Source organism: Phyllobates terribilis, unplaced genomic scaffold (assembly GCF_046119375.1).
Source record: "Phyllobates terribilis strain yellow unplaced genomic scaffold, ASM4611937v1 Scaffold_1118__1_contigs__length_406537, whole genome shotgun sequence".
Lineage (NCBI taxonomy): Eukaryota > Metazoa > Chordata > Amphibia > Anura > Dendrobatidae > Phyllobates > Phyllobates terribilis.
The window spans coordinates 277456-304958 of record NW_027363878.1 but is presented as its reverse complement, the minus strand read 5'-3'; the positions used below and the strand labels follow the sequence as shown (position 1 = coordinate 304958).

General features: G+C 47.4%; 1 pseudogene; it reads left to right on the top strand.

Moving 5' to 3' along the window:
• LOC141243139 (translation factor GUF1, mitochondrial-like) overlaps positions 1 to 27503 on the top strand; it is an 83559-nt pseudogene that overhangs the window by 6907 nt on the left and 49149 nt on the right.

Here is a 27503-nt window from a genome sequence, read left to right as displayed (position 1 = left end):
CGTCTGGGGGTCACAACGCCACCTGGTGCCGGTTCTCGAAGCACCCGGATGGCTCTGTCCTTGAACTGTGCAAATCCCAGATGAGGGTCCTGTAAGGCCATTGCCCGCAACTGGGTTCGGTGGGCATTGCAATATAAACCCTCTATAAATTGTTCAGTCAACAGCCTGTCCTCGTCTCCCACGCCGTCAGGGTCGGTCTGCTTAATGGCTCTCAGGGCCTCTTGTAGGTTCAGGGCATAGTCCCTTATACTCTCATGTGCCCGCTGTTTGCACCCGTAGAATCTAAGCTTGATCTCGGCTGAGGTGCGGGTATCAAAGGTGTCCCTCAGCCGGGTTAGTATCCCTGCGACAGTCCTCCCCCCAGGTGGCCAGGACTTTACCTCCCTTTGGGCTGCCCCGGTTAATTGGGCCACCAGGATGCTCACTTTTTGCTCCTCTGTGAGGGGGTACACCTGGAAGAGGCTATCCAGCTTTTCTCTAAAGTCATGCAGGGTATGTGACTCCCCTGAGTACTGGGGTAGCCAGGCTGCCCCCGGGATATAGGGCATGGTGAAAGGCATGACCGCAACAGCGGTGGCGCTGGCGGGGGTTGAAGCGGTGAAGCTCTCCTCCGTATCCGGCATCCTTCTCCCCCCTAGTGGACCGTGGCCTACCTTGCGATGATCCTCTTCCGTAGGCCGCGGCTCCGCAGTGGATCGTCAGGGTTGAGGACCTTCCGTCGCGCTCCTGTGACGTCGGCATCTGCTGGGCTCCTTCCAGGACCTTACGCAACGTCCGGACGTGAGGCGGGGCTTCAGTTCTCGCGCGCTTTCGGAGTCCACGCCCCTCTTCTTCCCGCGTGGCGTCCTCAAGATGGCGTCCAATGGCGGGAAAACTCCACGTATGGCGGGAAGAAGGCTGAAGATGGCGCCGGATGGCGGGAAAACTCCACCGATGGCGGGAAGGAAGCGGAAGATGGCGCCGGATGGCGGGAATCTTCACCACAGGTAAGTTTGAACAGTCTTTTTCAGGCACGCAGTACCCGGTGGTTGCGGGCATGAAATCCTGCCGACTACGCCAAAAGTTGACGCGCCCCTGGGCCTGTGTCGCACTGCGTTGCGCACGCGGGAGCTTACCCGGAGCCGGATCTTTTGAGGGTTGTAGTCTCGTGGCGGTGATCCGGTCCGTGCCCAGGGAGTCAGACTAAGTGGCGCTGTATTAGCGGTAGATGTTGGACGACTACGCCACCCGTTGAGTACAGCTAAGGAGCTGCTGCTGCAGGGCAGACCGCTGAGGCCGGTGGTAGGATTATGCAGCGTGATAGTATAACCCCCAACGGGAGGGGTATGGCCTCAGGGCAGCCGACGTGGATGATGGGGGTAGCAGGAACCACTCGGAGACGGTACGGTGTAGTTCAGGGTCTTTACTGGTGACAAAGATAGACCCTCCCGGAGTACTGGCTAGCGATTGGGGCCTGGTCAGTCCTTGAGCAGATGGGATCTCCCCTGGCCAGGCGGAGTTGTAGGCCTCCCAAACTAACGATACTCTTCTGGCTACCTTGCTAGAGGCGGGTATAAGTAGCCCACGTCCCTGAGTGTACCGTGTGGTGCTCACCCGTATGGCCGGTGACTCGGGGCCTTCTAGTAGCTTCCGCTCCACGACGGCAGTGCTGGTCCCACGCGTGTGACCGTGCCTTCGGGTTTCTGGGCCAGAGGACCTGCAATCCCCTGCCGGTCGGTTTCTGCTGTTGGATAGGAGTTAGTCCCCACAGCCTCGGACTCCGGGTCCGGTGATAACTTCTCAGTCAGGGCGAGCTCTGCAGCTGCCAGCCCCTGACTCCTTGTAGCACTGCTCCCACAGAGCTCCTGATGTTCTTTTCCTATATCTGCTTCTCTGTCTCTACTTCTTCTCTACTCACTAACCCTGCCTCAGCCCAGGTTTATATAGGGGAAGTTCTTCCCCTCCCAGGACTGGGCAGGAGGTGTGGCATACATAGGATTCCTGACCAAGAGACCTCCCACCTGCTCTCAGACATAACATTGCTGTTACTGTGGAAACCAGACCCCTGGGGTGCCACACAACGTTTATGGTTGTGGCCAAAAAGTTCAGTTTTGGTCTCATCACTCCAAATTACCTTGTTCCAGAAGTTTTGAGGCTTGTCTCTGTGCTGTTTGGCGTATTGTAGGTGAGATACTTTGTGGCATTTGCGCAGTAATGGCTTTCTTTTGGTAATGCAGCCCATTCTTCTTCAAGTGCCTCCTTATTGTGCATCTTGAAACCACCACACCGTGAGTTTTCAGAGATTCCTGAATTTCAGCTGATGTTATTTGTGGGTTTTTCTTTGCATCCCGAAAAATTTTCCAGGCAGTTGTGGCCGAAATTTTTGTTGGTCTACCTGTCCGTGGTTTGGTTTTTACAGAGCCCCTTATTTTCCATTTGTTAATCACAGTTTGAACGCTGCTGACTGGCATTATCAATTCCTTGGATATTTTTTTGTACCATTTCCTGTGTTATACAGTTCAACTACCTTTTCCCATAGATCCGTTGACAATTCTTTTGCTTTTCCCCATGACTCAAAATCCAGAAACGTCAGTGGCTGGATTAAGGATGCAAGAGTCTGTCTGGATCCCAGAAACTCACTCAGCTTTTATGCACACACACTGATTACAAGCAAACAGGTCACAGGTGAGGATGTTACCTTTAGTAGCCATTCAAACCCATGTGTGTCAAATTCTGTGCATGTTATCAGGCCAAAATCACCAGGGTATGTGAACTTTTGATCAGGGTCATTAGGATGTTTTTGGTTGTCATTAAGAGAAAACGCAGTAGTTTGACAATAAATGGCTTCACCCAACCAATAACCATGAGTGGAGAAAAGTTTTTTTTTGTTATCATTCATATTCTCTGAAACAAGGCCAAGAAAGCAAAAATTCTGCCGGTGTATGTAAACTTTTGAGCACAACTGTATATGGCTGAAATAATACAGTCGGCCTCTGATACAGGCTGCTCGATACATGAACAGAATGCATCAGCTGTCACGTTCCCTTTAAAGAAACAGGAGCCAGAATCATGTGGTGTATAATTATTTATTAATATATGTTAGGAGAGTAGACAGGTCCCTCCACAAAAAACAAAAAAAAAAAGTAGCATAAATTGCATGAAATCACCACCAACAAACAAGGCCCAAACCATTTACAAGCATCTCAAGTACTTTTACTTAAAGAGAATCTGTCAGCAGGTTTTTGCTATGTAATCAGAGCTGCATGATGTAGAGACAAAGACCCTGATTCCAGGTGTGTCATTTACTGGATTGCTTGGTGCAGTTTTGATAGAATCCCTTTTTTCTCTGCTTTACATGTAGCAGTGCTCAGAATGCTGAGCTAAACAACACCTGCAAACCCCGATTGGCAGTTTCCTGTATACACTATACATTGTCAACAAACGGCCAATCAGTGGTGAGGGTGTGTTTACACAGATTAGCTGGACTGGTTTATGTCCGGCAGTGATAATCTCCTGCTGATAAAACACTGATTGTATTGAAACTTATTAGCGCACAGCCTAATAAGCAACACATCCAAGAATCAGGGTATCTGCTCCCATCATGCTGCTCTCAGATTAAAAAGCAAGAACCTGCAAACTGATTCCCTTTAAAAGGTACTCTTTTACCATAAAATGAATGTTTAAACCAAGTAAAAGGCACTCTGTGCTCCACGGTAGGGACAATAATTTAAATACACTTTCCCACCTGCTTGGATTTTCTCTCTTTCTGTCCTTCTCTGGTTCTATGAAGCCAGAGCTGTCAAAGAAGAGGAAGGGTGGAGATAGATGAAAAACAAGCAGGTGGGAAGGTGCATTTAAAGGATTGGCCTTCGTCATGATGCCCCTAGTGGCGGGACTTTGTCAGCACAGGATGACTGTTCAAACGAAGTCCATTTAAGGGTATGTGCGCACGATCAGGATTTGAAGCAGAAATTTCTTGAGCATTTCTGCATCTCCTTGGCAGGAAAAACGCTGGGTGTTTTTGGTGCGTTTTTGAATGCGTTTTTTAAAGCGTTTTTTGTACATCAATGAATGCTTTTTGGAGCTAAATAAAGTTATATGGTGGGACATTGCTTAAACCTTAGATTACCATCAGAACTGTGGTGAGAATATTGGTTCATTTGAATGATTAAAGAATGTGTCTGTTGTAATTCAGATAAAGTGTTTACTCTGTGTCTGCTTGTGTATTTAAACTCTTTAATTAGGTTTGGTCATGAAAAGGTCTGATTGACACCTTGTCATAACCAAACAAAAGAGCAAGGTGTCAACTAGTCCCATTCACCCAATCTACATTAGCATTTCTAATCATGTAATTTATGCGGCTGCTGTGAGCTGGTATTTTTAGCCTGGGAAGGTACCATTTGCAAACATTTTCCCTGGCCATAATTAACATCTCACAGCTGGTTCGTTAGTCACTACTTCCCCATGAAGAGCAACAAATAGCACTTTGGACACAGCTTATTTTTGTTGTTGGTAAATGTGAATCCACCGCATATGACACTTCAATCAGTCAAAATCTGCAGCGGAGACTAGCGTGTCGGCTACAGAAATTGATGTGCTGTGGGCGAGTTTGGGTACGTGGCAACGGTCAGGAGCCACTGCAGGTTTGACGCTGCGTGGTTATACGGCGTCAAACCCGCAGTGTCCAGATGTTACAGTATAGTGGATGGAATCTCTAGAAATCCCATGTCCACTATGAATGCATCTGAGGCTGTGGATTACCCGTGGACACTGACATGCAGCACGTCTTTCTGGACCGCAGCATGTCAAATTCTCTTGTGGAGTCGCTAGTCTCCGAAACAGAAATTTGACAACTAGAAAGTATAGAATGCGGTAAATCCGCATTGTTCAGTGAACACATGTGGATTTACCTGCGTTCAATAGAATGCAAAGTTTTGGATGCAGCAAAAAAATATGAGTCCAAAGCGCTGCTACATCTGGATCGTGGGCACAGAGCCAAAATAAAAAAAAAAAAAAAAAAAAAGGCGTGTGCTCTCACATCAATTTTATAACCAGCAGAGGGTAAGCCGACTGCTGGGGACTGATATTAGTAGCCAGGGAAGGGGCCATTAGCCAACAATGTTTACTGGCTATTAATATCAGCCCGCAGCTGTTTGTTTAGCCTTTACTGACTAAATTACAGGGGGACCCCAGAAAAAAATTGACGTGGGGTCCCCCTATAAAATCTAACCAGCAAAGGCTAAACTAGACAGCTGCGGGCTGATATTAATAGCCAGAGAAGGGGCCATGGATACTAGCCCCCTTCGTGGCTATTAATATCACCCCTCAGTAGTCCCAGAATTGGTGTCGCTGTACAGGGGAGTATAGAGGTTTATTTATTTTTTCTTTGATTTTTTACAGTGGGCACGTGGGCTGGGGAAGCAGACCACTGTTCCTCCCATCCACTCCGCTCTCGTTATCAGCGAGAGCGGCGATCGGATGAGAGGAGTTGTAGTCCTCCTCTCCCGACCCGGGTACCACCCGTAGCGCATTTCCAGCGCGAATTTGCGCCCATTGACTTACATTGAAACGCAGCATATTCGCATGTATAGATATTATACCTGCGGGTTTGCTGCGATTCAATGCAAGTCAATGGGCGCGAATTCGCGACGGAAACACCCAAACAACGATCATGCTGAGGTTTTTACTGCAATGTGAATCCGTAGAGGAAATTTCCGCATCATGTGCACAGCACATCCAGATTCACATTGCTATATCTGGCAGACCTATTAAGCATCAAAAATGCATGGTGTGAACTTAACCTAAAAGGGAACCTGTCAGCAAGAAACACATTGTTTACCTGCCATATAGGGAAAACAGATGGTAAATACGGTGTTAAAAAGGAATCTATCAACAGGTTATTGCTATATAATCTGATAGCAGAATGGTATAGGAACATAGACCCAGATTCCAGCAATGTGTCACTTACAGGGCTGCTGGTTTTATAAAAATCAGTTTTCTCTGCTGCAGATTTAGCATTGCTCAAAATGCTAAGCTCTGTAAAACCCTGTCCACACCACTGATTGGCAGCAAACTGTCAGTCAGTAGTGGGGGCAGGGTTACACAGAGCAATTGACTAGGAGGCATGAGGCAGCAGTCCTATAGTGATGCTTTCCTGATTTTATTAACACACCACACAAGTGACATTGTGGAATCCGGGTCTTAGCCCCTACGTCATGTTGCTCTCAAATTACATAAGAAAACCTGCTGACAGATTCCCTTTAAATATATACCTTTTTAACTGGAAGTGCAACTTCAGAGAGAAAATTAAGTTATGTTCTCTCTGCAGCCGCTTGCTTCCAGCCTTCGAGGCGGCGCTGGAATGTGAACAGTTAGTGAGCGCACTGTAGTCACTGCTCCTGCTCACACGCTACAGAACAGTAGATCAGTCAAGGGGTATGGGGGAGTGATTACAGTGTGATCACTGTGTACTGAGCACTGACTTTACAGCCCTTATGATAGGAAGTGAGCTGTTTCAAGGAGAATAGATATTTCATTTTCTCCCTGCAACAGCACTTGCAATTACACTGCTACAGGTATTAAAAAAAACAAAACCAATACCTGTAGATTATCACTATGGCTGTAGGTAAATACATTTTGTTATATTAGTTAAACAAGCTCCCTTTAAATCCACTTGTATTTTTATCTATAATGTTGAAGATTTCCTGTCATTAGGTGAAAAGTAAACAGTTTTTGCTCTAATTTTATTCCCACTGCTCCCCTGAAGTATTCAGGGTTTTGTTTTTAATCCGTAGTACGGTTGCAAAGAAATAGGCTATTATTTTATTTACGGTCTTTACAAGGGGTGTTTCTCACACGATTTTCAGGGACTTGCTTTAGCTTGCTTTGCATAATTCACTCAGCAGCGCCCCCCTTGTAAAGATGATAAAATCAGTACTAAATAATAAGCAGCATCTCTCTGGAACCACATAGCGCTTTTTAAAATAAAAATGCAATGAACCCGGAATCAAATCAGAGCAAAAATTGGAAACTTTGGTGACAGGTCCTCTTTAAGCTACAGTGAATTAAAAACTATGATCCCATATCAAAATAATTACATAAAAGCAAGAGTAGTGGAAACTGGAGAATATAAAATGTTCTTACCAAAAAAGTTTCAGAATTGAGCTCCTGTGCCTTTGTTAAGCCATTCATCCGTGGACTTGAGGGTTCATTATCAGACAAAACTATAGCATCTGGAGAGGGAACACTCTTTTATCTCTTCACTTCACTAAGATTAAGAAAATAACTAAACATTAGCATTTCCACCCAAAAACATTTAAAGTGATGATTCAGCATTGGCATCATAAGCTGCACTTTTAGGCAGTGAAACTTATTCCCTTTGCAATACATACAGTGTGAGCACAAGGGTCTGGAGTCTCAAACTGCTGAATTACCGGTTAAAGCAATAACAGATTCTATCAAATATCACGTAGGCAACGTTCACTTATACAGTGCTCTATGATGAGCACTACATCAAGGTCTTCATCTAAAGTACGGTCTACAACGCTTCTGTGTCCACCTAAATAAAGACGGACCCCGCCACCACTGGAGAGGAGGCCAAAGAGTAAAATGTGACTTCATCTGCTCAATTATCCTGAAGGTTTCTGCTAGGGTTTCATGTTATTGTAACCAATATAATCAGCTCTATTCTATTTATTTTTATACCGTTATACACATACATTTGTAGATGATCCTAAAGCTTTTCAGAGCTAAAGGTGTACAACCTGTATAGAGTCCAATAAAATTCCTGACCCCCATGAGTGCTAATCTCATTGAAAGAGAATGCAGAGTCAAATTCTCCCCAGCCTGGAGTGGCTGGAAAAAGATAATAGTTTATATTAAAAACAACAAAAAAAAAAATGGTGTCACCATTTATTGAGGTCCATAACTTAAATTTTCCTGTCAATGGAGTAGTGTGTTCGCACCTGTGCACATTTTTTATTGATATATGACATTTTGATCATTTTTAGTGTGGTGTGGAGGGGGGAGTGCAACGATCTGAAAAATGCAAATTCTGGGGCTTTGTTTTTTCATTTAGTTGTTTATTTGGGTATGGGATAGATATTTGGTAATGCCGCATGGTTACTCGTCCACACAATAAATATATATAAGTTTTGCTTTGTGCACTTCTACCAGTTACACTTGGGGAAGAGAGGTTAGGGGGGCAGGTGATTTCAAAACTAACATACACTGCTCAAAAAAATAAAGGGAACACTAAAATACCACATCATAGATATCACTGAATGAAATATTCCAGTTGCAAATCTTTATTCATTACATAGTGGAATGCGTTGTGAATAATAAAAATAAAAATGCTCAATGTAGATCAAAATTAATATCCCATAGAGGTCTGGATTTGGAATGATACTCAAAATCAAAGTGCAAAATCAAATTACAGGCTGATCCCACTTCAGTGGAAATGTCTCAAGACAAGGAAATGCTGCTCAGTATTGTGTGTGGCCTCCACGTGCCTGTATGACCTCCCTACAATGCCTGGGCATGCTCCTGATGAGACGGCAGATGTTCTCCTGAGCTATCTCCTCCCAGACCTGGATTAAAGCATCAGTCAACTCCTGTGGTGCAACATGGCGTTGGTGGATGGAACGAGACATGATGTCCCCAGATGATCTCGATTGGATTCAGGTCTGGGGAACAGCCAGGCCAGTCCAAAGCATAAATGCCTTCATCATGCAGGAACCGCTGACACTCCAGTCACATGAGGTCTGGCATTGTTCTGCATCAGAAGGAACTCAGGGCCCACTACACCTGCATATTGTCTCACAATGGGTCTGAGGATCTCATCCCAGTACCTAATCGCAGTCAGACTACCTCTGGCTAGCACATGTAGGGCTGTGCGGCCCTCCAAAGAAATGCCACCCCACACCATTACTCACCCACCGCCAAACCAGTCATGCTGAAGGATGTTGCAGGCAGAGGAATGTTCTCCACGGCATCTCCAGACTGTCTCACGTGCTCAGTGTGAACCTGCTCTCATCCGTTAAGAGCACAGGGCGCCAATGCTGAATCTGCCAATCTTGGTGTTTTCTGGCAAATGCCAATCACCCTGCACAGTATTGGGCTGTAAGCACCCATTTGTGGATGTCGGGCCCTCATACAACCCTCATGGAGTCTGTTCCTGACAGTTTGAGCAGACTCATGGATGTTAGTGGCCTTCTCTAGGTCATTTTGCAGGGCTCTGGCACAGCTACTTCTTGCACAAAGTTTCTGCTGCTGGGTTGTTGCCCTCCTACGGCCCCCTCCACATCTCCTGGGGTCTGCTCCGTGCTCTGGACACGGTGCTGACAGACACAGAAACGGTCTGTGGTCACCACCTGCAGAACCACTCCTTTAAAGGGATTGTCCTGCTAATTGCCTATCATTTCTACTTGTCTGTTCCATTTGTACAACAGCAGGAGAAATTGATTAACAATCAGTGTTGCTTCATAACTGGACAGGTAGATTTCACAGAAGTATGATTGACTTGGAGTTACATTGTGTTGTTTAAGTTTTCCTTTATTTTTTGAGCAGTGCATATACATATATTTAAAAGTGTTTTCTTATTGCATGTTTTACTAGTCCAGGATCTTGAAATCGGCAATCTCTTGATCACTTAGGATTTTCACAATAGAAAAAAAAATAAAATACACTGATGTGTGAAACCGGCCTTTACTCAGGTGCCCGCTATGTAATGTAGCATGTGAGCCCACTTCATATAGTGATAGCACCTTCGCTAAGGGGTTAAATCACATCTAATACTCTACAGATAATAAATCAATAGGTCCAAAATCAATATGGTCATAAATAATCTATAAATCAAAAGAATGACACCCCTCTCCTAATCATAAGGGGGGCAATCAAACCAAGACCACAACCATTATCATTAAAATAAATATTTATTAATACAGAAAATTCATTTGTAAACAACGTTTAAAAAATATATATATGCAGTACCTCAAAAGTGAGGGATAGCGGATAGCACTGCCCAATAGCCACTGTATACTCAGAAAATCAAATTATGTCTAATTTGGAGAAGTTCAATATTGTAAAAAATGGTCTCAACCAGAAATCCATAATACAATAATCCAATAATTAGTACATAAAAAAGAAAACAAAATCACATATAAGGTAAAGAAATAATTATCAAACTCATAACAGGATCTGTGTCTTGGATAAAGTAAAGTGCCATGTGTGTGTGCTGCTAGTATAAAATGGAAAGCAATTCTAAGAATTAAAAAGGCTCTAATAATATGCAGCACACCAGGATAAAGTAACCTATCAAGATCTACCAGTATCCATGAATAATAAAGTGCAGTGTATGAGTGCTGCTAATATAAATTATGGAGCAATTCTCAAAATTAATAAGGCTCTAATAATATACAGCACTCCAAGATTAAGTAATCAAGATCTACCAGTATCCATAATAAGTAAATTGCAGTGTATGCGTGCTGCTATTAATTACCTGAAGTTGTGAAGGAGCTCTGTGTAGGGCATGCACGCGTCCCTCAACCCCAACGCGCGTTTCGTCAACACTTCCTCAGGGGGCATGGAGTAGAAGGAGACTTTCATTACTGTTGCCCCTTACTTCCTCCGTACTGATAGGAAATGCCATGCTGTTTGCTTGTGTCCTGTGATTACAGCAGCCTGCAACAGTTTTCAAGCGTGCACTCCCCGGCTCAGGCATCAAGCAGTAAATGATAAAATTAAAACGCTACTATCCCTTTGTTAGTCACTTTTTTTATCTCCTTCCCCCTTCTACAAATGCTATAGTCCGTTATTCTAGAACTGCTCTGAAAATGGTTCTCTCTGAAGTGTTGGGATTTGGGTTTAGGGTGGGTTATGGGAATTGAAGTTCAGATACTTTGTTCATGTTTTATACTATGGAATTACTATGCCATGTATGTTATTTGAAAGATGGAAAATTTGTATTTGGAGTTTTTCAATAAAAATTATTTGATTAAAAAAAATTATGAAATTAAAATTCCTCTGTTCTTGAGAAAGAATAGGATTTTTACTAAGAGGTAAATTGCAAGTTCCTTGTGTTACAGGCACTTTACATTTTTGCTAGTTTTGTACGATTATACAACCCCTTTTAAAGGCCAGTGCCAGTTGTACATCTCTCCCTAAACTCTTGTTCAGCACTATATTTTATGCCAGTTTTATTATATGGTTTCTAGATGTTGTCTACCTTTGATAAATAATTAGTATTTATACTTTTGCTTTCAGATAGACTTGAAGAATGCAGATCCGGAGAGGGTGGAGAAACAAATTGAGAAGATGTTTGACATTCCCGCTAGTGACTGTGACGCGCCCCCTGGGCCGCGGTGTACCCGGATCCGGGCCTGTAGACGCTGGGGGTTGTAGTCACCGTGGCGGCGACCCGGTCCATGACCCAGGGCGGTCAAATCAAAGGTAGTCTATGTGTAAAGGTGTTTAATGTCCGACTACGCCACTTGTGGAATGCGGTCAATAGGAACCGCCGCTGCGGAACAGTCCTCTGAAGCTGGTGGTATAGCAGCTAAGGTAGTGTAACTCCCCACAGGAAGAGTGTATCTCCAGGGCAGCGAGTGTAGATGATGGTGGTTATGGTGCAGGTAGTCAGTAATGACACGGAGTCAGATAGTGCAGTCCCAGGGTCTTTACTCGTGGCAATTATACAGGCCCCAACGGGAGTACTGGCTAGTAATAAGGGTCCGGTCGGTCTGGGAGCAAGCATAGAGTCCCCCTGGGCAGGTGGAGTTGTAGGCCTGCCGTTCTCACTATACTCTTTTGGCTATTCTGCTTGAAGCTGTGTTGTAGCCCACGTCCCTGAGTGTAACGTGCTGTGCTCACCCATATGGCTAGCAACTCGGGCCTTGTGGATGTGTGGCACCCCAGGGGTCTGGTTGCCACAGTAATAGAAATATTATGTCTGAGAGCAAGTGGGAGGTTTCTCTGGTCAGGAGCCCTAAGCATGCAACACTGCCCGCCCAGACCTGGGAGGGGAGGAATCTGCCCTTATAAACTGGGTCTGGGGCGGGATTAGGTCAGACAGAGTCTGAGAGTCAGAGTCTGGAAAGGGAGAGTTACAACAGGAGCTCTGTAGGAGCAGGAGCGAGTGCCAGAGGCTGGAAGCTAGATAGCTCGCCTTGGCTGAAGACACTAAACCCGGACACGGAGTCCGAGGCTGTGGGGACATCCAGGTCCAGCAGCAGAATCCAACCGGCAGGGGATTCCATGTCCTCTGGCCATAGAAGCCCGGAGGCACGGTCACAAGCAAGGGACCAGCACTGCCATCGTGAAGCGGAGGCTAACGGAAGGCCCCAAGTCACCGGCCATACGGGTGAGCACCACACGGTATACTCAGGGACGTGGGCTACTTCTACCCGCACACAGCAAGGTAGCCAGGAAAGAGTGCAGAGAGACGGGGAGGACTACAACTCCACCTGGCCAGGGGGAGATCCTGCTAGCTCTCAGACTGACCAGGCCCCTACTGCTAACCAGTACTCCCGGGAGGGTCTGCCTTATACCTTCAGTAAAGACCCTGAACTGCACCACACGTCTCTGTGTTTCATCGCCGCACCAGCACCATCAGCACTGGGACGCTCACACCATCACTCCCATCATCCACACTAGCTGCCCTGAGGCAATACTTCTCCCGTGGGGAGTTATCCCATACTTGGCTGCGCATACAACATCAGCCTCAGCGGTCTGCAGCGCAGCGGCGGTCCCCACTGACCGCAATCCACGGGTGGCGTAGTCGGACATTTGTCACATTACTCAGACTGCCACTGGTTTGACCGCCCTGGGCACGGACCGGGTCACCGCCACGGAGGACTACAACTCCCAGCGATCTGGCTCCGGGTATCCCCTGAACAGCACTGGCCCAGGGGGCGCGTCAGATGCCTCGCTCCTCCGTGGCGGTGCTGGTCCCTCGGTGCTGCTGAGCCTCCGGGCGTCTGATGGGGCCAGGAGACCTGCAATCTCCTGCCCTGCGGTATCTGCTGCTGGGCCTGTAGGGTCCCACAGCCTCGGACTCCGGTGTCTGGTTCCTTGTGTAGTCCAGCTAGGACGAGCTATCTCCAGCTCCAGTCCCTAGCTCCTCTCTCTTCAGTGTCCTAAACTCGACTCCTCACACTGAACTCTACTAACCCCGCCTCCAGATCCAGTTGCCAAGGGGAGGAGCTCCCCTTGCTGGCCTGGAGCCAGGAAAGTGTTGCATGTATAGTGTTCCTGACCAGGAAACCCCCACTTGCCTCCAGACATGGTATTACCTCTTTTAAGGGAAGCAACACCACTGTGGTAACCAGACCCTCTGGGGTGCCACACTCCCCCCTAGTTAATCTCAGTACTCCGGGACTGAGCATATTTTACAAGGAATACAACAGGTAACAATAAAAATAACAAGGTACATTAGAATATTTACAAGGATTACAGTCTTTTACAGGTCACAGTATAGTCTGCAACCAGGTGTCCATTCCACTGAAACAAGGTGTACTTCTTGAGGGACCCGTCTCAAACCCTCCACGGAGGCCCTGGGGTGGCTGCAGGGCATTGATGATCCGGATGTTGGACCACGTCTTCAGCCACCTCCACAGGTTTTTGTTCTGTGGTCTGGCACAAAGGGGCACTTTTATAGGTGCAACTATTCACAGGCAAAGTTTTTGGTTATTCACTGTCCATAACCTAAAAGTCTTTTGGGCCCTTTTTTGGGTAACCGGAAAAAAAACAGGTTAAATGCACCCATATAAAACATATCAAATTTTCTATACTTTAAATTTCTGCAATTTTAAATTCTCCAACGGGCAGGGGGCTGACCTTTTGTATCTCTGGTAGATCTACGGAGTACACTATCTGTCAGTGTTCTATCCTGGTCCCTTGTGTCTACCCCTGGTGTGGTGGGTTCAGTGTGAACTGCATTTTGAGGTGACACTGGTAGGTTGGGCAACTTCCTACGGATTCTCTGGGTTACCGTGGGTAAGACAGGTTCGCTACTAGCAGAGGGTTGATTCTCCTGGTCTGCTGTTGATGAAACTTCTGCCTCCCGGGCCAATTGTTCTTACAACTCTTCTGGGACTTCTGCAGCTTCCTGAGGGGCTGGTTGGAGAAAGGTGAGGACTGGCACAACAATTGCATTGTTCACTTGGGTCCACGACCGGGGAAATTCTCCGAGTACCATTTTGACCATTTCTTCCACTTCCTCTGTGGGTTGAGGGCTATCTTGGTCTTCTTTAGGGTGTTGTAATTGCTCGGGACATTTCTTCAAGTGATCTCTTGCAACTGTTGCTAATGTTTCTCCTCCATCCTTACTAATGAGACACACTTTGGTGTTATCATGACTCGAGGGTAGGATGGTGTACGGCTCTATCTCCCACTGGTCATCCAATTTGTGGAGTTGTCTCTTTCTCTTAAGGACTAGCTCTCCAGGTGACAATGGAACAGCAGGTGCGTGTTGATTGTAAGTCTTCTCTTGCCTTTGTCTTGCTTGGGACAGACTTCTTTCAACACTCTCCTGCACTTTGCGGAACTGTAGCTGCCGCTCAGTGTCCCAGTCTGCATCTGGTGAGGCCGTCTCTGTTGTTAGGACTCCCATGTCCAGGTCGATGGGCAGCTTACCAGGTCTTGCTCTCATCAGGTAAGCAGGCGTGCAGTTGGTAGAGTTCACTGGGATATGGTTGTATAGGTCCACCAGATCCGGTAGCTTTTCTGGCCACAGGCTGCGTTCTTCCAGGGGCAACGTCTTCAACAGGTCTATCACCACCTGGTTCATCTTCTCACACAACCCGTTGGTCTGGGGGTGATAAGGCGTTGTCCTGATTTTCTTGCAGCCGTACAGGTTGCAGAATTCCTGGAACACCTCCGCTTCGAAGGCTGGACCTTGGTCAGTTAGCACACGTTCTGGGTAACCATGCAGGCGGCAGAAGTGCTGCTGGAAAGCTCTGGCTGCTGTCTGAGCCGTCTGGTCCTTTACTGGCACTACTATCAGGAACCGGGAGTAGTGGTCTACGATGGTGAGAGCGTAGACATAGCCTGACCTGCTTGGGGCTAGCTTCACGTGGTCCAAGGCTACCAGTTCAAGTGGCTGTTTGGTGATGATGGGCTGCAGAGGAGCCCTCTGGCTGTCACGGTCTATTCTTCTCAGGTTGCATGGTCCGCATTCTCGACACCACCTCTCGATTGCTTTCCTCATGCCAGCCCAATAGAACCGTTCACGTAGCAGGACTTCCAGCTTCTTCCATCCGAAGTGTCCTGCTCTATCGTGGTACGCTTCGAAGACCATTGACGCATCCCACCTCGGGACTACCACCTGCCAGACCAATTCATGTGTCCGGGAGTTGATGGCTCTTCGACACAGCTTCCCTTCATAGATGAAGAGCTTGCCCTTCTCCTTCCACAGCTGTTTGGTCTCCTCTGGAGCATCTGGATCAGGGTACGAGTCAGCTCGTGTCAGCAACTCCTTGACTAGGCGGACAGCTGGGTCACTATCTTGTGTTTCTGCCCATCCATGGTGGGGCAATGCATTAAATGTGGCCTCCCTGTTGGCAGAGCACCTGTTCTTCACACAATGTGAGCGCTGAGTTATCCCATGGCGGTGGAAAGCGGGGATCTCTATCTCTTCCAGCTCCTCCGGGTCTTCTCCCCCATCTGGCAAGTTAGGCATCCTGGACAGCGCATCAGCATTTGCATTCTTGCGCCCAGCCCGGTACTTGATGGTGAACTCATAATTAGACAGTCGGGCCATCCATCTTTGTTCCAGCGCACCAAGTTTTGCAGTGTCCAGGTGCGTCAGCGGGTTATTATCCGTGAAGACGGTGAATTTGGAGGAGGCGAGATAATGCTTGAAGCGCTCTGTCACAGCCCAAACTACGGCGAGGAACTCCAACTTGAAGGAGCTGTAGTTTTCGGGGTTCCTTTCTGTGGGGCGGAGCTTCCTGCTAGCATAGGCAATCACTCTTTCTCTGCCTTGCTGTATCTGGGACAGCACCGCTCCTAGCCCCACATTACTTGCGTCTTTATGGAGTATGAAGGGTTGGCCATAGTCAGGGTAGGCCAGTATCTCGTCTCCCGTGAGAGACATTTTCAGCCTGCTGAAGGATTCGTCTTCCAGCTTATCCCATTTGAATGGAGGCTTCGGGTTTTTGGCCTTCCTGGACTGGCCTACTAGGAGGTCCTGCATGGGTGCCGCCATCTTGGTGAAGCCTTGGATAAATCTTCGGTAGTAGCCCACCAACCCGAGGAACTGCTGCACTTCCTTGATAGTGGAGGGTCTTGGCCAGTCCTTGATTACTGTGACCTTGTCAGGGTCTGGTGCTACACCTTCAGCGCTTACCACATGACCTAGGTACTGCACCTTGGGCTTCAACAGGTGGCACTTTGACGGCTTCACCTTTAGGCCAAAACCAGCTAGGGCTTCAAACACCTCTGCCAGGTGCTTCAGGTGATCTTCATAGGACTTGGAGTATACGATGACGTCATCCAGGTAAAGCAGGACTATCTCGAAGTTCTTATGTCCTAGACAGCACTCCATCAACCGCTGGAAGGTTCCTGGGGCGTTGCAGAGCCCGAATGGTATGCAGTTGAACTCGCTGAGGCCCATCGGGGTTGTGAATGCGGTCTTTTCTTTATCCGCTTCTGCCACAGGAACCTGCCAATACCCACTAGTGAGATCCAAAGTAGAGAAATAATTAGCAGATCTTAATGCAGCTAGTGACTCCTCAATCCTGGGTAATGGGTATTCATCTTTGTGTGTGATGCGGTTAATTTGCCTGTAGTCTACACACATTCTCATTGTGCCATACTTTTTCTTTACAAGAACTAATGGAGCTGCCCAGGGGCTACAACTGTCTCTTGTCACCCCAGCCTCTTTCATCTCTCGTAACATCCCTTTGGTATTTTGGTAGTGTGCAGGGGGTACAGGCCGGTACCCCTCTTTAATGGGTGGGTGGTTTTCCGTGGGGATATGGTGTTGAACCCCTTTCACCTGCCCGAAGTCGAGCGGGTGTTTGCTGAAGACCCTTTCATACTCCTGCACCACCCGGTATACTCCATGTTTTTGGTGTTGAGGGGTTGAGTCAGTGCCCACATGCAGCTTCTGACACCAGTTCTCCATCTGTCCCTTGGAGCCATTATCCTCCGCCTGTTTGGATGGAGGCAAGGGTTCCACTGTCTTTATAGAATTGTGGCTGACAGTGAATAGTTTGGCCAGGGTAGCATACCGGGGCAAATGGACTTCTTTTTCCCCAATATTCAGGATGTGGACGGGCACCCTCCCATGGCGAACATCAACCACCCCCCTGGCTGTCAAAATGGTGGGCCTACTGTTGGAGTAGATGGGCTCTACCAGGGCCTGGTAATCTCTACACCGGAGACCGATTGCTGCCCGGCACCATATCAGCATTTCACTTCTTGGGGGCATGGCAATAGGGAATGGGTCACTCATCCTGACACTGCCAATTTCACCACCAGACAGTTCTACCTGTTGTCGTCTCATCAGGGCTCTGATCTCTCTCTGCAGAACCCGCTGCTGACTGGAACTGGAGGTTTCCGCAACCTTCTGTAACAAGACAATAATTTCTGAAAGACAATTTTCAATGACATTAGTGCCTAAGGTTATCATGGGATGACTTTCTCGGCGATCAATGTCAACAATTATCATTCCTTGCGCCGGCAATTCCACTTTGCCAACCTTTATGGTCACTTCTTTAAACCCCACTTGAGGTACGGGCTGACCATTGCTGGCATAGATGCTTAACCGTTCATCTGGATGGCGGGTAATGTCCGAATCAGTCCAGTATCATTTGTAAAGAATGTAGGTGATAGTGGTCACCTGGGATCCAGTGTCCAGCAACGCGCTCATTGGAATGCCATCGAGCACGACAGGTAGGACCGGTCGTCCCCCCACATACTTGTCTCGCCAGCTGTGTGGGCCTGGTGGTCTTACGCCTGGGGGTTGGCCCTCTGCCCCAGGTTTTGCTCGTTTAAATGACAGTACCTTGCATAATGTCCTGGCTGGTGACAGCGGCGGCAGATGGGTTGTCCGTCCTGGTCATAGCGGTCACTGTTCCTCCCTCTGGTTGGTGGAATCCTCCTCTGTTCCCGCCACGGGACGTCCTCCAGACTGGAAGCCAGCTGGATCTTCTCTTTGGGGGACACCTGCAAGGACTGCACAGTTTTTGTTAGCGCAGCTACACTTTTAGTCAGTTCTTGGACCTGAAGGTGCAGGTCTGTAGACGGGGCATTGTCCAGAGTCTGTGCATCAGCTCCTACAGGCTCTGGGGAAAAGGGTACCACCTCCTGGTGGTAGGTGATTGCTGGGTGCCGGTGAGATGTAGCGCCACCTGGTGTTGACTCTCGCAGCACCCGGATGGCTCTGTCTTTAAATTGTGCAAAGTCCAGATCAGGATTTTGCAGAGCCATTATGCGTAGCTGGGTTCGGTGGGCACTGAACAGTAGACCCTCAATAAACTGCTCAGTTAACAGTCTGTTCTCATCTCGCACACTGCCGGGGTCTACCTGTTTGATGGCCCTCAGCGCCTCCTGTAGGTTTAAAGCATAGTCCCGTACACTGTCCTGCGCCCGTTGTTTGCACCCATAAAACTTCATTTTTATCTCTTCTGTAGTACGGGTGTCAAAAGTGTCCTTTAGGCGGGCCAGTATCTCTTTCACAGTCCCTTTGTCTCTGGCTGACCAGGACTTCACTTCTCTCTGGGCTGCGCCAATTAACTGACCTATGAGGATGCTCACTTTCTGCTCCTCGGACAGGGGATACACTTTAAATAAGCTGCTCAGTCTATCTTTAAAGTCACTCAAGGTGTGTGACTCTCCTGAGCACTGGGGCAACCACGCCGCCACCGGCATGGAGATTGGCATTACCGCGGCAGCGGCCGCGCCTGCGGCTGAAGTTCCCTCCATATTGGGCGTCTTCCTCCTCCCTAGTGAACCATGGCCTACCTTCTTTCACTTTGCTTCCGTAGGCCGCAGTTCCGCAGGCGATGGTCTCCTTTGAGGACCTGGCGTCGCTTGATTCTGACGTCAGTGCTCGCTGGGGCTCCTTCCAGGACCTGGCGCTGCGTCAGTGCGTGAGGCGTGGCTTGGGCTTCGCGCGCTTCCAGCGGTTATGCCCCTCTTCTTCCCGCGTGGCGATCCGGAAATGGCGGCCAATGGCGGGAAACAGCGGTAATTGGCGGGAAAACTTCACCACGGTATGCAACACAGTACGTGAAGGGGCACAGTACCCGATGGTAACGGGCACGTAATCCTGCCGACTGCGCCAAAGTTGACTCGCCCCCTGGGCCATGGGGTACCCGGATCCGGGTCTGTAGACGCTGAGGGTTGTAGTCACCGTGGCGACGACCCGGTCCGTGACCCAGGGCGGTCAAACCAAGGGTAGTCTATGTGTAAAGGTGTTTAATGTTCGACTACGCCACCTGTGGAATGCGGTCAATAGGAACTGCCGCTGCGGAACACTCCTCTGAAGCTGGTGGTATAGCAGCTAAGGTAGTGTAACTCCCCACAGGAAGAGTGTAGCTCCAGGGCAGCGAGTGTAGATGAAGGTAGCTATGGTGCAGGTAGTCAGTAATGACACGGAGTCAGATAGTGCAGTCCCAGGGTCTTTACTCGTGGCAATTATACAGGCCCCAACGGGAGTACTGGCTAGTAATAAGGGTCCGGTCGGTCTGGGAGCAAGCATAGAGTCCCCTTGGCCAGGTGGAGTTGTAGGCCTGCCGTTCTCACTATACTCTTTTGGCTATTCTGCTTGAAGCTGTGTTGTAGCCCACGTCCCTGAGTGTAACGTGCTGTGCTCACCCGTATGGCTGGCAGCTCAGGCCTTGTGGATGCCTCGCTCCTCCGTGGCGGTGCTGGTCCCTCGGTGCTGCTGAGCCTCTGGGCGTCTGATGGGGCCAGGAGACCTGCAATCTCCTGCCCCGCGGTATCTGCTGCTGGGCCTGAAGGGTCCCACAGCCGCGGACTCCGGTGTCTGGTTCCTTGTGTAGTCCAGCTAGGACGAGCTATCTCCAGCTCCAGTCCCTAGCTCCTCTCTCTTCAGTGTCCTAAACTCGACTCCTCACACTGAACTCTACTAACCCCGCCTCCAGATCCAGTTGCCAAGGGGAGGAGCTCCCCTTGCTGGCCTGGAGCCAGGAAAGTGTTGCATGTATAGTGTTCCTGACCAGGAAACCCCCACTTGCCTCCAGACATGGTATTACCTCTTTTAAGGGAAGCAACACCACTGTGGCAACCAGACCCTCTGGGGTGCCACAACTGTATCTGGGTACGATGCGCTCCAGATCAATATCATTCCTGTAGGCAAATTTAACTCCGCTGTCTGTACCTTGTCTTTTATTTTTTTTCTACAAAATTTGGCTGGAAAAGGGGCAATGTAGCAAGGAACTTACATCAATTTTTGGTGTTAAAAAAACAAAAACAAAACTATTTTGTGACGCATCATTTTTGCGCAAAAAAATGTGCAGCTTCCTATTTTACACCACTCTTGCAACTTTTAGAAATTGGGCTTGGTAAGCTACATAGGTCTAAGAACGACGGGTGACGTTAAAAGTGGATAAAGATACACGGTGGCTCAGTGGTTAGCATTGTTGCTAACTGGGTTCAAATCCCACCAAGAACAACATCTGCAAGGAGTTTGTATGTTCTCCCCGTGTTTGTGTGGGTTTCCTCTGGGTTCTCCGTTTTTCTCCCACACTCTAAAGACATACTGATAGGGAATGTAGATTGTGAGCCCCGATGGGGACAGTGATGATAATTCCTCAGTGCTTTACAGACATTAATGGCGCTATATAAGTGAGTAAAATAAATAAATAAAGATAGATAGAAGTGCTACATAAACATTTATCAAACATCGTGCAACACTTTGATACATTTGGCACAAATAATGGTAACACAACCACAAGCAAAACTGACCTGAGAAAGTCCCTTTATGATACAATTTTCGGAAAGAATTTGAAAGATTTAAAGCATTAGAAATGAACAAGATTATCCAATATCACAGAAAAAGGAAAAGTCTCCAGATGTCTTTATGCCGGATGCCGGTCTGTGTCCACACCTAAAGAAGAGCTGTCAAAAGAATGGGAAAGGAATCCTTTAGTAACCATAAATATCCATAGGGGTTTTGAGTGTTAAAAAAAAATGATCTTATGATCAGAGAGGAGTAGAGAAGGAGATCTTGTGAGGATTGGAGGTTGCGTGCGGGTATGTAGCGAGAGACTAGGTCAGAGATATATGGAGGAGACAGGTTGTGAATGGCTTTGTATGTCATGGCTAGGGTTTTGAACTGGAGTCTCTGGGCAATGGGGAGCCAGTGAAGAGACTGACAGAGGAGAGACGGGGAATAGCGGGGGGACAGGTGGATTAGTCGGGCAGCAGAGTTTAGGATGGATTGGAGGGGTGCGAGAGTGTTGGAAGGGAGGCCACAGAGCAGGAGGTTGCAGTAGTCGAGGCGGGAGATGATGAGGGCGTGCACTAGTGTTTTTGCAGATTCATGGTTGAGGAATGTGCGGATCCGGGAGATATTTTTGAGTTGGAGTCGGCAGGAAGTGGAAAGGGCTTGTATATGTGGTTTGAAGGAGAGTTCAGAGTCCATGGTTACGCCAAGGCAGCGAGCCTGAGGGACTGGGGAGAGTGGGCAGCCATTGACGTTGATAGATAGGTCAGTTGGGGGGGGTTGAATGAGATGGCGGAAAGATGATGAATTCTGTTTTGTTCATGTTAAGTTTTAGAAATCTAGCAGAGAAGAAGGATGAAATAGCCGACAGACATTGTGGGATTTTGGTTAGTAAGGAGGTGATATCAGGTCCAGAGAGGTAGATCTGTGTGTCATCAGCATAGAGGTGATAATGAAAGCCATGAGACTCTGAGCTGTCCCAGGCCTAAGGTGTAGATGGAGAAGAGCAGGGGTCCTAGAACTGAACCTTGGGGGACACCGACAGATAGGGGGCAAGATGAGGAGGTGGTGTGTGAGTGGGAGACACTGAATCTTCTGTCTGTTAGGTATGAGGAGATCCAGGATAGGGCCAAGTCTGTGATACCGAGAGATGAGAGAGTTTGTAGTAAGAGGGATTAGTCCACTGTGTCGAAGGTAGATGACAGGTCAAGGAGGAGGAGGACAGAGTAGTGTCACTTAGATTTGGCGGTTAGTAGGTCGTTGGTGACTTTAGTCAGTGCAGTTTCAGTAGAATGGTGCGGTCAGAGACCAGATTGTAGGCGGTCGAAGAGGGAGCAGGAGGAGAGGTGGGAGGACAGCTCAGAATGGACGTGTTGATCCAGTAGTTTTGAGGCATAGGGGAGAAGTGATATGGGGTGATAGCTAGACAGAGAGGATGGGTCAAGGGAGGGCTTTTTGAGGATGAGTGTGTTTGAGGCATGTTTGAAGCATGAGAGGAAGACACCAGTTGTTAGTGACAGGTTGAAGAGGTGGGCTAGGGGTGGGATGAAGATAATGGTAAGGTTTGGGATGAGGTGGGACGGGATTGGGTCAAGTTTACAGGTGGTGAGGTGTGATTTGGAGAGTAAAGAGGAAAGTTGATCTTCCGTAATGGTGGAGAAGGTAGTTTTGGAGGAGGAGGGTTGAGTAGGTGTGGGGAGGGGCAGTGGGGGCTTTAGGCAAAAGCTTTGTCTGATGGTGTCAATCTTCTGCTTGAAGAACGAGGCAAAGTCTTCTGCTGAAATAAGAGGAGAGGGAGAAGGCACTGGGGGACGGAGGAGAGAATTGAAGGTGTTGAATAGTTGTTTGGGGTTGTGAGACAGGGAGGATATGAGAGATGAGAAGTATGTTTGTATTGCTGCCGTGAGTGTGGACTTGAAGGTAGTGAGGGACTGTTTGAATGCGATGAAGTGCTCATTGGAGTGGGACCTTTTCCATCTACGCTCAGCAACCCTGGAGGCCCGTCGCAGTTCTTTAGTTAGGCCGGTGTGCCAGGGTTGCCTGTTGATTGTGCGAGCTTTGGTATGTGTGAGGGGGGCGACTGAATCGAGAGCTGCAGCTGTTGTGGTGTTGTATAAAGTGGCAGCAACATCTGCATCATGTAAGGAACTAATGTCTGTAAGAGGGAGAAAGGATTCAGAGAGTGAGTGTAGGTCAAGGTGTTTGAGATTTCTGCAAGGGTATGCAAGTTTGTGGAGTGGGGATTGTTGCCCTGGAGAGGAGAGGGTAGAGAATGTAAGTAGGTTGTGGTCAGAGAGAGGGAGAGGTGAGTTAGAGAGGTTAGATAGGGAACAGAGGCGGGTGAAGATGAGGTCCACTGTGTGGCCGTCTTTGTCGGTGGGTGTGGAAGACCACTGAGTAAGACCGAAGGAGGAAGTGAGGGATAGAAGCTTAGAGGCAGCTGAGAGGGAAGTGTCAATGGGGATGTTGAAGTCGCCCATGAGGATAGTGGGGATGTCAACGGAGAGGAAATGAAATAGCCAAGTGGTGAAGAGGTCAAAGAAAGTGGTGGTTGATCCTGGGGGGCGGTAGAGGACAGACAGTTGGAGGATGGAGGGGGAGTAGATGCGCACGCAGTGCACTTCAAAAGAGGAGAGAGTAATTGAGGGTGGCAGTGGGATATGCGTGAAGGAGCAGCTATCTGAGAGGAGGAAACCTATTCCTCCACCGTGTTTGCCGGTGGGGCGGGGGGTGTGGGAGAGGTGGAATCCGCCGTATGAAACTGCAGCAGGAGAGGCCGTGTCGGAGGGGGTGAGCCAGGTTTCAATGATGCTCTATCCATCTTCTCTTTATTAAAGTGAACCTGTCACCTTGGAAAATGTTATGTACCTGCAGGTATAGGGTTAATCTGCAGATAAATATTGTTACAATGTTGCCCGGCCGCCTTATTGATAGTGCAGGTACCGGGAGAAAATTAACCTCACTATATCACTATATATGGGGCGACGGCTGTAAACCCGGCCCGGATTTTGATTGACAGCTTGCTCTGCACAGATGCGCTGCAGAGCCACTTAGAATCTGAGTGAAGGAGAGTAGTATGTTCACAGATAGAGAATAGGGCTCATCCACGTGCAGATCCTCTCCACGTCCGATTATATATTTGTGGGAGAAACCCTAGTGACAGCCTCATATTTCTGACATGGATCCTCTAGCACTATTTGTGAAACTGCGGCTCCCAGCATAACTTGATGAGAGACCGTCAGCCTGCTGGGACCTGTAGTTTCACTACAGCAGGAGTGTCACAAGCTGCAGACCTCTACTCACTCCAGCATTGGTCGGCATTTTCAGCACGTGAATGTATGCTATGCTTTCCGGAGACACAAGGGTGTAGATAATTTTATCAAACTCTTGACTGTAAGTTTGCTGAACCCTAAGTGGATTCTATTGTTCCCACAGTTTCAGTTTTGGACCATTTAAGGGGAATTTAAAGGGTTCTGGCCACTGATTTTCCTTAAAGGGGATCAGTATCCCTGTATGTCTTTGTATATACTTGATAAAGACCTATAACAGGTCGAAACGTTATGTCATGGCGGAATAAACTTTGTCTTTTTGAATTCATCACCCTGGACTGAACGTGGTTTACTTACCTTTATACCCCTTAACAGGATGTCTTATTTTTGTGTTTTAGTGCCAAGATTGAAAAGGGCAGCCCTCTTAAAGCCCTGCTGTTTGACTCAACGTTTGATCAGTACAGAGGCGTCGTAGCCAGCATCGCCCTGTGTGGAGGCGACGTGTGTAAAGGCAATTCAATCGTGTCTGCCCACTCTGGCAAGTGCTATGAAGTCAATGAGGTTGGCATATTGACCCAAGGCGAAAAACTAAGTTTTTTTTTTATAATTTTATTAGCCTTTCCCTCTGTCTTCACCAATCAGCCCTCTGTATTGATGATAAGATCAAAGATCTAGACAGGGATTGTCTCACGCTGCATCTCCTTCCTGATTGTATCACTGAGAAGACAGAAGCTGCCCCATCCCATTCTCCAAGAAATGCAGAACCCAATGCATCTGCTGTCCGTGATCTGCTTATTGTCAGAGGACATCATTAGGGACTGCATTTTCTCATTGCTTAAGAAATTGTTGGGGGATCCTGCTAATCGCTGAATAATAAAACTGCAGCAACGCTCCATTTAAAGCAGTGTTTCCCAAACTCCAGTCCTCATGGCCCCCAACAGGTCAGGTTTTCCCCCCAACAGGTCATGTTTTCAGGATTTCCTCAGTATTACACATGTGATGAAAGTATCATCAAGAAATCAGGAATTCTCTCACCTGTGCAATACTATGGAAATCCTGAAAACATGACCTGTGGGGGGCCGTGAGGACTGGAGTTTGGGAAACACTGATTTTAAAGGGACTGTCAGCACAGACTGGCTGTTGAAACCAAGCACAAGCGCTCCGTGGATCACGGCGTTGGCCAATCATTTATATACACCTTCCCACCTGCTTGTTTTACCTCTGTCTCCTTCCTTCTCTGGTTCTATGAAGCCAGAGCTGTTAATCAAAGAAGAGGAGGGTGTGGATAGAGGGAAAACAAGCAGGTGGGAAGGTGTATATAAATGATTGGCGCCGCCATGAAGCAACTAGAGTTGGGACTTAGTTTGAACAGTCATTCTGTGCTGACAGTCCCTTTAGGTGGACGAGATCCAGATGCAGCTCATTTCACCGCGTAAGGCTGTGTGCCCACTGTGCGTTTTTAAGCTTTTCCGCAGCCGCAATTCCGCCGCAGAAACGCTTAAAAAACGCTTGGTAGAAGGTCTGCAATGTTCCCCAATGATGATCCGCATGTGCTGTGCACATGCTGCGGAAATTTCTGCTGCGGATTATCATTTCGGAAAAATCCGCAGCACTACCAATTATTTTGCGTAAGCGCGGCGTTTTTGCCGCCATTGACGTGCATTGAATCGCTTAATATCCGCATGACTACATGTGCACATGCGGATATTAAGCGATTCAATGTGTGGATGGTACCCGGGTCTGGTGAAGAGGAGACTCTCCTCCAGACCCGGGTACCATTAGTACCTGTAAAAAAAGAAAAAAGAATTTAAAATAAAAAATAAACCTTATACTCACCTTCTGATGGCCCCCGGTCTCCTTATTGATGCGTCTTGGCTCCCCAGCGGCTCGCGATGGTCTAAAAGGACCTTCCATGACGTCATTTAGTGATGTAACGGGTCACATCGGATAAGGAGACCGGGGGCCATCGGAAGGTAAGTATAATGTGTTTTTTTATTTTTTACCATTTTTATTCTTTTTTTTTAAACTAACTTGGTCACACTATAATAAAAGCCGGTTGCATGGATTTATATAGTGTGACCAAGTTGTCAAGCACTTTTCCAAGTGATGTTAAAATCGCTTGGAAAGCGCTTGATAACCCGCATGCGAAATCACATGTGCAAAACGCGTGAAAAACTCTTGTCCCTGGCCGAAAAAAACGTATGTAAAATCCGCGTGTGTTTTTTCTGCCAGGGAGATGCAGAAACGCTCAGGAAAAATCCGGAGCATTTCTGCATCGTGGGCACATAGCCTTAGAGTGCCGCTGTGCAGGCAAAGAAAGCATCCCCCTCTTTCTGAGAATAAGTGGGGTACGGCTCCCCATCAGTTATAAAGCCATGTCATATCATCAATCATATGAGTGTTATGTGGCAATGGCATTGTCTTGACAGCCAAGGATCCTACTGAAGGCCTCCATGTCTTCCATGATTGTACAATTATGAAGCCCATTCCATATCCGGATTTAATATCAGATTGGTAATTTTACTCTACACTGTAGCGGTAAAGCGATTGTATGTTTTCGGCGACCTGAGCCTGCAAAGTTAAATTCTCCCGTTACATCATTTTTGGCTTCTCCACATCTGTTTGTGTTAAAAGTAAAAAAAATATCTTGTATAAATCCAATCGTGTGGGTGATGGAATGAAAAAGATGAAACGGCAGAATCTCTGGATTTTTTTTTGTTCACTTTGCCTCACCAAGAAAAGTAATAAAAAGAGATCAGAAAATACTTATAAAAACTACAGCTCTAACTGCAAAAAAAAGCCCAGATACAGCAAATCTACTGGAAAAAAAAGAGATTAAAAAAATTGTAAAAGTGACGATTATCCCACATGCACTTTGTCACCCAAGGATCTGCATAAACTGCAGCCGGCCCATCTCAGCACCACTTCTTCTCTTTGTTCTTTTTTCTTATGGCATTCTGTGCCTTTTTAAAAGGGTTTTTTCATCATTTTTTTAAAGTAATTTTTTCCAAAGCATTTCAAATTGTGTATGACCCTGTGCAGGATATAATAGACATTTTAGCACACTAGGAATATTCTTTTAGTGCCACTAGATGGCACTCTAATCCTGCGTCCAGTAGTGACGCTCCTGTTGGTGCTGCTTTCTATGAAAATACATGTATGTTTGGTGCCCAGGAGAGTGCAGAGCAAAAAGGGGATTCTGTTATTAAAGCAAATAAAATGTCAATATTGTGTTATGGAAAGTTCTGAAAATTAAAATACAATTTTGTGTTTTTATTGCCATTCAATACAAATCTGTTGTGGCCGCACGATGGTTCTCAGCTTGTTACAGTGCGATTAGT